Raw genomic sequence first — 11,669 nt, 5'->3', positions numbered from 1 at the left:
GGCCCAACATATTAAACAGAGCGGCCTCAAGCCCAACAGATTATACAGAATGGCCTCAGGCCTGACATATTATACAGAATGACCGCAGGCCCAACAGATTATACCGAATGATCCCAGATTCATAAGAGCGCCATTACACAATAGTGCACATAGATTTCCCCATGGTTTACTACAAGTCGACATAGTTGTCTTGCGAATAACAGAACATTAATAATAACTATTATCAAAAGGAAAATGTATTACTACAGTACTACTAACAGGGACAGAATGACCTTAGGTCCATATCAATGCCATTATTCAATCATATCCATTAATTTAATCAAACACAATATCAATGGAATAGGCCATTCACAAGTAACAATACATAAATCATAATCACAGGAAGTAAGTGAAACATATCGTTGCACTACTATTACTCACAGTGATCAGCTTCCAGTAGTAATGGGACGATGTCCTCGTCTCGACCTACAAACATAGTGCACAACATATAATATGAGATTATAACCGATCCTTTACTTATTCTCTTTGATCAATTAATCAATTAGCTAAGGTGGTACCATGCTCATTATTCCTTAATAAGTTATAATCTATGTCTCAGAAAATAGGAGGAATCGATGGAAAATGGTTCAAGCGAAGAAATGGTACAAAATCAGTTAATAGAGAGTGAACAACGTTTACTATTTTGGGCATAACTAATTGTATACTTAGAATTAGGAGTGAGACCATTACCATTAGAAACTAGACTTTTTGGGCTTGAATTTAGGCTCAAGAATCACTCAAAACGGAGTCCGGATGCAAGAGATATGCCTACTTGAAGTTGGCAGAACAGAGCTGTCCCGCACCTGCGGAAACAAGGCCGCACGTGCGAGAATGGTGCCGCACGTGCGGGACAACGTGCTTTTTTAGCAGAATCAATTTTTGGTGCTAAAGGGGACTGCTGCACGTGCGGGAAGTCCACCCGCACGTGCGGCTCTGGGCCAAAATTGCTGTCTGAAATTCTGATTTGTTCTAACACTTGTTTCTTCCATTTTCAAAGCTTAATTTCAACTCTAATCACCCAAAAACATGTAAAATTGTTCCACAACACGATAAACTATCATCATTCAAGTGTAATTTCAATCCAAACAAGTCAATGACTGCCTTAATTTTCAAGATCAATACTTTATCTTTCATACACTTCAAAGTTCTCAAAACACCACTCACACATAGACTTGATTCTTGCATGATCCTATTCTTTGGGAAACCTAAGGTTCATTTCATGGTATTCATGAGGTTGAGCTTCAACCACAAACAAAATCATAGAACTCACATTCTAACTCCTTAAATTTAGATCCATTAAATACATATATAAGACCCAACGTCTCACTTCTTAAATTGAATTCAAGTAAACACATACTTAGAACCCTAACTCAAATGGGTCTCAAATCTTTCCATATCATCATGATTTCATGAAATTGATGTTTTAAACATAAGGATACAAGATAGATTGTCATACCTTAGCTCAATCTTTGTCTTTCTCTTAGTTCTCTTCAATTTTCCCATGTTTCATGGTTGATCTTCTTCCTCTCTCTTCTATTCTCTTCAATCATCTTGAAACTTCCATGGATGTTGAGTTTTCTCTTGGAGAAGCTTTGCCTTATCTCTCTCTCTCTCTCTCTCCTTCTCTCGCTCTCTCTCTCTCATACGGTTCTCTCTCCTTCAAATATTTTATTTAACTCCAAAATGATGAGTTCACCCACTCATATGGGCACATTTATATATATATATATATATAAACACACACATAAGCTTATCACGATAAGGAGAGCCAAACGCGCTGTTACAAATCATACGAAATCAAATTTCAATTAAACTTCCCTGATGACTCTAAAAATTATGCTGATCATAAATATGTCCTCTGTTCTGGTTTCTGAAGCCTCTAAGACCTTCAATTTGCAGTACAAAGTTAACCACCCAAACATACCTTAACGAATCAGACAAAATAAATTTCCAATTAATTTTCCCAAGAAACTCTAAAAATTCCCATTAACATATGTACGTACTAAATTTTGATTTCTGAACCCATGAAGGTCGGTAATTTAAATTTTAAAGTCGTAACTCAACAGATAATTTCTCAATTCAAATAGATATCATTAGATTGAAGAACTTTAATTCCCAAGTGCATAAAGATAATTTTTGATATGGATTGGTCGTTTGATCTGTGCAAATTTCTCTTGTCTCGTTTAGCCTTGCCTCGTGGTTCAGGGCTCCGTGATGGGATGAAACTTATCGGCTGAATAATTTCAGATGGGGCCGTCTTGATGGCCTGGTGCCAGGCTTTGACCTGCAGCGCGTCATCTTCAACTTTGCAATATTCTTCGACTTTTTTCATCAACGACCAGACTGTGTTGGGGGGCCATCTAGTCAAGGAACTGCGGAGGGCACTATCAAGATGCAACCTCATTTGAAAGGCGGTGATGGCCATGGAGTCATTGCAGGCGTCATCTACAAGATTAAAGCATTCCCAATAGCGCACCGAATATGCCTGTAATGTTTTCCCTGATTGGATTTGCATTGCCTGGAGAGAATCGGCCTGCTTCGGCTGGACCTCATTGGTGATGAACCACGCCCTGAAGGGTTTTAGAGTTGATGGAAGCTCTTAGTCGATGCCGGTTCCAATTTATAATACCATCTGACAGCCAATGGTCCCAAACTGCTCGAAAATATTCGGCACATGAGGGCCTCGTCATCCGCATGCAACGTTATAGCTTGCTTGTAATGTCGAATGTGATCAGTGGGGTCTGATTTCCCGTCGTACAGGGTGAACGATGGGGCTTTAAACTTTTTGGGTAGTACTGCCTTCGTGATCCGTCGCACAAAGGGATTATGCAGGTCCTCTTCGCCTGAACCATTTCGCCTTCGCTTATGGCTTGCACGCGGACTCTCTTCGGAGGAACTGGTGGTTTCAACTCGTCCTTTCGTTTTGGGTTCCGGGGATAATGAGCCAGAATCACTGTCACTTTCTTGTCTTCGAACTCGAGGTTGTCGACCATCTTCTCTCAGAGGTCGTCTGGGATCTTGGCGTGCAGCTTGCTTGGATTTTGCTACTTCTAAGGCCAAATCCTGATGGAGGCGCTCGTTCTCAGGGATCATGTTTTCCAGCCTCTGTTTGTTTTGCTTCGCCTGTTCCATGATCACTTGCATTGTCTCATGTACTAAAGTCGTGGGTGAGTTCTGGGCAAGTGAGTTGAAGTTCAAGGCACGTCTTGCGGCGATGGTCTCCGGTCCAAGCATGTTTGTTGGAGTGAGGTCATCTCTCTGTGTGGTTTCGTCAATGATTATCGGAGGGTCTTTCGTTACGCCCGCCATGGATGTAGTTGGGTATTCCTACAGACGGTGCCAATTGTGGGGGAGTGGTTTGGAAATACTCTTTTGATCCACTAGGACGCTCGAGATCCTCAGCTAGTAACCTGAAAAGAAATGAACACCCTGGACGGGGGAGCCGGAATTAGCACTCCGACGGTTAAGTCAGTGTATGCTCTCTTAGTTACTTGTATCTTAAGTTAACATTATAGTTCTCACATACCTCTCTTTGGCTGTTGTTCTTCTATTTATATACACTCTCAGTCCTTAGGATGGGGCCCACTACTAATCTGTGGTGTGATTGCTCACTCGGCCCTTCTTTCGTCATAACCCGAATTCCAATTGGCCCCTCATTCGGCTGGCTTTGTGGCCGACTTAGATATTTGACATCTAGAACGTACAAGACGGGGGCGAGTACAACATGTACCGATTATCTAAATGTGTATTTGGCCTATCTGCGTCCATTTTTATCTAGCTCCCACAACCGTGAGATTGAGTTTGTTATTGATATTGTACCGGGTACTCAATCGATTTCTAAGGCTCCGTACAGAATGTCTTTAGTAGAAATAAAGAAATTGAAAATACAGTTGCAAGAATTGCGTGACAATGGGTCCATCCAACCGAGTACATCGCCATGGGGCGCACCCATTTTGTTTGTAAGGAAGAATGATTGGACCCTTCGGTTGTGTATTGATTACCGAGAACTTAATAAGATAACGGTGAAGAATAAATATCCTTTACCATAGATTGATGATTTGTTTGACCAATTACAGGGGGCACAAGTGTTTTCAAAAATTAACTTCAGATCCGGATACCATCAGTTAAAAGTCAAAGCAGAGGATGTGGAGAAGACTGCCTTTCGAACTAGGTACGACCATTATGAATTTTTAGTCATGCCATTTGGGGTTACGAATGCACTAGTAGCTTTTATGGATTTGATGAATCGGGTTTTCAAACCGTATTTGGATGAGTTTGTGGTGGTATTCATTGATGACATTCTTATTTATTCGAAGAGTAGGGAGGAACATGAAAAGCACTTGAGATTAATTCTTTAAACACTTCGAGACAGGAAGTTATATGCTAAATTAAAGAAATCTAAATTTTGGCTAAATGAAGTTGTGTTTTTGGGGCATGTGCTTAACAAAAATGGTGTATCCGTCAATCCACAAAAGTTAAAAGCTATTGTGAATTGCCCTGCTCCTACAAATGTTATAGAAGTATGCAATTTTATAGGCTTAGTGGGTTACTATCGAAGATTTGTGAAAGATTTCTCCAAGATTGCGGTGCCACTTACCAAGTTGACTCAAAAAAATGTTCCATTTGAGTGGACAGAACAGAGGGAGTCCGTCTTTCAAGAATTAAAGGCAAGGCTCACAACAACACTGGTTCTCGCCTTACCATCAGGTATAGAAGGGTTTGTTGTTTATAGTGATGCTTCTCATAAGGGATTAGGATGTGTACTTATGCAGAATGGAAGAGTGATTGCATATGCATCACGACAGTTGAAGCTTCATGAAAAGAACCACCCTACGCATGATTTAGAATTAGTTGTTGTGGTGTTTGCATTGAAAATATGGTGGCATTATCTTTATGGAGCAACATGTGAAGTCTACACCAACTACAAGAGCCTTAAATATTTCTTCACTCAAAAGGAGCCTAATATACGGCAAAGACGGTGGTTAGAACACATCAAAGATTATGATTTGCAGATTCATTATCATCCTGGCAAAGCCAACACGGTAGTGGATGCCCTTAGTAGAAAGTCAACGGGGAATTTAGGATGTTTGCTTATGGAGCGGAATGAACTATTACTTGAGTTGGAAAGAATGGAAGTGGAAATTATGCTACATTAATGAGGTGGAATGTTAGCTGCAATGGCAGCACAACCGGCTATTATTGAGGAAATTAAACAAAGGCAATTGGAGGATGAATTTCTCAAGAAAGTACATGATGAAATAGAAACAAAGCTGAGACTAGGATTTTCTTTGGATGCTCAAGTGTTGAAATTCAAGGGAAGATTGTGTGTTCCTATTGTCCCCGAAATTAAAGGAAGAGTCTTGGAAGAAGCTCACAAGTCCAGATTTACTATGCATTCCGGGAATACCAATATGTACCAAGATCTCAAACAAGCTTTTTGAAGGCCCAACAGGAAGAGAGAATTTGCGGAGTTCATTTCAAGATACCTTCAATGTCAGCAAGTGAAAGCGAAACACCAAAGATCAGCAGGGTTACTTCAACCTCTCTCTATTTCGGAATGGAAGTGAGAGCATATAATCATGGATTTTATTGCGGATTTACCTCGAACACCCCAAGGTATGCATTCTATATGGGTTGTTGTGGATAGATTGACTCAGTCTGCTTACTTTTTACCTGTGAAAATTGTTTATAATGGTGATAGAGTTGCTACTGTGTACATAGCTGAGATTATTCGATTGCATAGTATTTCAACTTCCATTATGTTAAATAGAGATTCTAAGTTTGTGTCAAGGTTTTGGCAAAGCTTGCAAAAAAAGTTGGGGATGGAGTAGAGGTTCAGTACCACATTTCACCCATAAACCGATGGACAATTTGAATGAACTATACAGATGTTGGATGACATGCTTTGGATGTGTGTTTTGGATTTCTGTGAAAGTTGGGAAACTCATTTACCTTTGGCGGAATTTTCTTATAATAACATTTTCCACTCTAGTATTGGAATGGCACCATATGAGAGTGTTGTATGGGAGAAAATGTTGAACTCCGATTTGTTGGACCGATGCTAGGGATAGGTCCTTGATTGGGCCTAAAATTGTGCAAGTTACTACAGAAAAGATTCAAATCATCCAACATAGATAGAAAACTGCTCAAAGCTGACAAAAGAGCTATGCAGATCAAAGAATGGGTGACTTGGAATTTGAAGCTGGGGATTATGCTTTTGTCAAAGTCACCTCAATGAAAGGGCACACAAGGTTTGGGAAGAAAGGGAAATTGTCACCCCGGTACATAAGGCTATTTTAAATTTTAGAAAGATTGGGTTTGGTTGCCTATCTAATTGTTTTACCACCGGGCATGGAGCAAGTGCACAATGTGCTCCACGTATCAATGTTACGATGCTACTTTCGGGACCATTCTCATGTTATTTACTATCATCAAATTTTGGTAGATGATGACATGGTTTATGAGAAGAAACCCCTTCAAATCCTTGATCGGCAAGTCAAACAACTAAGGAACAAGACTATCCCAATGGTAAAAGTGGAATGGAGAGAACATCATGGAAATGATTCCACTTGGGAACGAGAAGAAGAAACGAGGCAATGACATCCTGAATTGTTTTCAACATCAGGTAAACAAGTTTGGAGGAACAAACTTCCTAAAGGAGGGAAGACTGTGATAACCTAACATGTACTCTACACAAGTATACATGTGATTATGTATTTGATATGAATTTGCAAGTTTGAATATGTGAATTTGAAATAAAATCTGTTGAAAAGAGGAATATCTGTGTAATTCAAACTTTGAACTGAAATTGAAAGCCTTAGAGACGCGATGAACGAAAACCGACTTCATATCTGTGATTTGCATGATTTACAGAGCTTACAGTGAAATTTTGAAAAATTACGATTCCTAATGATTAAATTGAAATTTTAGAGTTAATTCATATATGTGTTGGTCCTCTTGTGTTCTTTATAGTTGCTTGAGAGTCTAGAGAGTGAGTTAGAGAGAGAGATAAGAAGAAGAAAGCTAGGGATTTTAAGAGAATCAAGGGGCAAACAATAGATTTGAGTTAAGGTATGGAAATTTACTTATAATCTTTGTCTCTAACTCATCATTGTCTTGGAATCAAGAAGAAATTGAGAGATTTGAACTAGGGTTTTGAGTTATGTAATGACTAGAGCTTAATGCATGAAATTGGACCCTAATCTCTTCGTCCTTACTTGATTTGAGTTCATTCTTGTGTTTGATCCAAGGAATAAACCCTAGATGATTCATAGATTTGTTGGAAGATCATTCATGGATTATGTATTTTGAACTTGGATATGTGATGAATGAATATGAGAAAGAAATGAAACCATGAATCTAAAATAGAAACAAGATTGATAGGTTTAATATGGAATTACCCTTGAATCATGTTAGTATATCATGTTTTTGAGATGTTTTTGCAAGAATTTGGGCTTGGAAATGAAGTGGAAGAGTTTCCATTTTTGAGCCATTTTCAGACTGTTTAGGTGTGCCCAGACCACTCGTGCAGCCACGAGCTCTGCACAAGCGGTCCATGAACCAAGCCTAGATTAGACCACACTATGCGCTTGAGCGGCTCGAGCTTCCACACAAGTGGAGCCAGACCGCTCAAGCGGTTGGGCCGCCCGCACGTACGGCCAGGTAGGAGGAAAAATCTATTTTTTTGTGTTGATGCTCTCGACCTCTGGAACGCATTACGAACCTTATATAAACCCTTTAGAAGTGAAATGATGATTAGAAGCCATAAAAAAAGGGTTGTGAATCACTAAAAAAAAGTGTATGTAATGAACGAATTATTTATTGAATGTGTGTTTGATATGTTTAGTTTAGGTCCTGTGCTAGAGGAAAAGCCACAAGATCAATCACATTGTGAGTAATAATATGATACATATATGTTCTCTATTATGTACCTCAAACCATGAATGGTGATTAGTGCCGACATTGTGATTTGATTGATATTAGAAACTTTATTAATACTATATGACATGTGCAATGTATAGCAAAGGCCGTTTTGATATATGTTGGGCCCGAGGCCATACATAGGGCCCATGGCTGTTTTGATATATGATTGGGCCCAAGGCCATTTTGTTTATATGATTATGAATAGTGTGAGAACCTTATGATTTTCTATTTACACTGCTTTATTGTATTATTACTTGTTGAGCTTTGCTCACCCAATATTATGTATGCACATGCAGGTGATCCATAGCATGGAGCACACCCCTAGATTCAACTTCAGGAGCTATTTTTTTGGGAACCAAATTGAGTCATACTTCTACGATGGAGTTTTGTCTGACTCACATCATACCTTGACTTTATTTTGTTCTTGCTATTATGGTCTTTGGTTTGTAAACGTGATGTACAAATTTCCTCTGATATTTATATTCTTTTTGCATGGGCATGTAAATGATGTGATTTTGTTACCTTCTGCTCATATTGGCATGGCTCAATGGACTCATTCTTTTGTTGTATACTTTCTGTTTTGGCCCCATTACTATAATTATTCTGTATGTTTGTTTGAGGCCGAAGGTAATCAAGTGATTACTGGCAAATTATGACCTAAACTTTTAGGGGCGTGTTCGGGACATGATAACATCAATTATGGTAGACAGAGTGGAGAACTAATGGAGCATTTAGGGAATATAATGGAACTAATGAAGCATAAATGGAGTTAATGGAAGACAAATATGGAGCATTACCCTCAATGGATCAAGCACTAGGCAATGGAGGCTGAGTATACATACATCTGGTGCAAAAATGGGTAAAAAAAATGTGGTTTTGAAGTGCCCCACCCGAGCCAACAAAAATCTAGGCAAATCTGTCACTAGGTGGTCGACTGGCCAGCCGACCGGGTTGTTGATCGGCTAGAGAGAAAGTTGGCTGTTGTGTTCTAGTTCAGTCCAACTTTGCTCTGGTGCCCTATGGCACCTAAACACTTGGCCAAAATAGGCTTAGGGTGGAGAGTAAAGCTCAAATTTCATCTTTTTTAACTGAGGATTTTGGGAAAAGTACATTCTTATTTACACCATCGAAGTCAAAATACGGTGTCTACAACTTGATGATTTATTAATAATAGGGCCAATTGTTACGAAATTCAAAATATGTAGGGGCGAGATGTAATTTCTGGAATCATAGGGAGCAATTCATATTTCAAGCAAATCTCAAAGTGTATATTTGTAATTTACTATAAAATAATTAATTAGTTTTACTCTACTGCATAACTTTCTCTCTCTTATAACGTATAACTTATTAGCATTTTTTTCGGTAGATTATAATAAAGAAAATTGTTGAAAAGTCTAATCTAATGAGGGTATAAGACATTAGGTCCAATGGATATTTTTTGTTGGTGAAAGATCCACCTTTTGTAAAATAGTTTGGTGTGGAGTCCTTTTGTTGTTTTGAAAACCATTTTGTTTTAAATTTTACACCTTAATTTATCTGTTGACTTTTTTTTTATTTATTTAATTTCTTGACAATCTGTTTAAAATTATATCTATCTATTCAAATTATTTTTTATCTGTACAAATTTATATCTATCTGTTTAAATTTTTTGACTATCTATTTAATTTTTTCCTTTATCTATTCAAATATCTGTTCAAATTTTTATATCTATACAGATGTTTTATGTTTAATTCCATGATCCATTTATATCTTTTTCCCAATCTCTTATATGTTGAAATTCTTTCTCACCAAAACAACAACAAATATATACAATAGATCTACAAAGATCAGACTTTTGTTTTGAATTACAAAGATCTGGCTTTGATTTACACATATTTGAATCCTTGAGTTTTCAAATAATTTCCATTGTTGCCTAAAACCCTATGCTTCGACTCTGACACCGCACAATCAACCTCCTCATCGTTGACATGATAAGTTATCTCTATTTTGCCGAACCAAAAAGAGCTCCAGAATCGATGGTTGAGGCTCCCTGAGAATCGATGGAAACCCTAGAGAATCGAACAAACCACACCCCTCTATCTCTTCTTTAACTCTATCACCGGCCTCCTTGCCCTCGCTATCCTCGTCCCTTCCTTGTCTCATCTTTCTTGTTTTCACCATTGTCATTCGATCTCGTTCAGCTTGTTAACACGCGTGCTGCTAAGGGCACCGACATCACCTCCTCACTATCGCAAATCAAACCCTTGAACCCTAGATCTGCTCCTAGGTGGATTGCTTGTATAACGTGAATGATAACATTGCCGTCGCACATCAAAACCCTAGTTTCCAACAACCACACACACCAGAATCATGATATCTATCGCCAAATATATGAGCAATGTTGATCCCTTGTTTGATAGACTCGCTAGGACCCCAGTTTCGCAAGAATTTCAAATGGTGACCTACCGAAATGTCTAGAGAGAGTAAGTGAGGTAGAAAGAGAAACAGTGGTAAAGAAATTATCAACAGAAAAAAAAAGAATGAAAGAGAAGATGAAGGGGAGAGAGAGAAAAAGAGAGGTTTGATTATAGGAAGAAGAGACGCGTGAATCATATATATACTGGGGTAGTTTAGTCATTTTGTGGGAGCTTGTCCTTATAGACATAATATTTAAACACTTGGATCTTAGGCAAAGAAAATCTAAATTTGGATTTATGAACTGAGTGTCCATTATAGTAAACCTTTTTAAAGTATGACCCATTTCTATTTTGTCTTCTTAAATTTCAAAATTCAATCTTTAATCACCTCAAAGTATTAGCTTATACCGTTAACCCAATTTGTTAGGTTTCGTTAGGAATTTACATAATATCAAATCATATGTAAAATATATGACACATTTATTGAATGTTTAGAGTAATAATGCCTTTATCTGTGATATGTTTACACTTTGCCACTAAGATAAGGGAGACAAAGTAAAAATAGGATCACTAAATAATGGTATTATTATCCTAAAAAATTAATAACATATATTATTATCTTAAAAAGCGAATATATTTGTCATGTGCTTTACATAGGAGTTCATTCTGTTTAAATCCCATTAGAGAATGTTTAACCCAAGGGTGGGTGGCATTGTGGTTAAGGCTTGGGATTTAAACCTCAAGGTCGCAAGTTCAATTCCCTCCCCCTTGGGCCAATCTCCTGGGCGAAGCATAGTTGGTTAGGAGGTTGGACCTCAAGTTGTTTAATCAGCACTTGGTGTGGGTTCAATGCTCCCCCGCTGTGCAAGTCCTGACTTAGGCGGAGCTTGTCTTGGGAGGTCGGGACAAGTTCCTAGGTTATAGTCTCCTCGCTCGAAATGGCTAATAGGACACCCTGGTGATCTTTGCAAGGGGCGCTGCCTTGGACCTGCGGGAGGGTAGGGAGGATATTCCTGTAACCCAAAAAAAAAGAAAAAAAGAGAAGGTGTTTTGGTGTAATAAGATAATAATTTGAAATGATTAATTGTTACAATTTAAAATTCAAGAAGGCAAAATGCAAATGTGCTATAATTTAAGGAGATTTGCTATAATCTACTCTCTCTTTTTTTTTTAATCAAAATGTTATACATTAAAAAAATCAAAATAAATATTTATAATCGAAATTTATAATGAAAATTTAAATTTGACGTAAATTTAAACATCTTAGGTTAATTTATTTTTTGTTTACACTAATTTTTTTTGCAATTTTGA

This window comes from Camellia sinensis, chromosome 1 (assembly GCF_055761805.1).
Source record: "Camellia sinensis isolate YWXY chromosome 1, ASM5576180v1, whole genome shotgun sequence".
In the NCBI taxonomy this organism is placed as follows: Eukaryota; Viridiplantae; Streptophyta; class Magnoliopsida; order Ericales; family Theaceae; genus Camellia; species Camellia sinensis.
The sequence above is the reverse complement of the archived record's forward strand: the minus strand, read 5'-3'. Positions refer to the sequence as shown.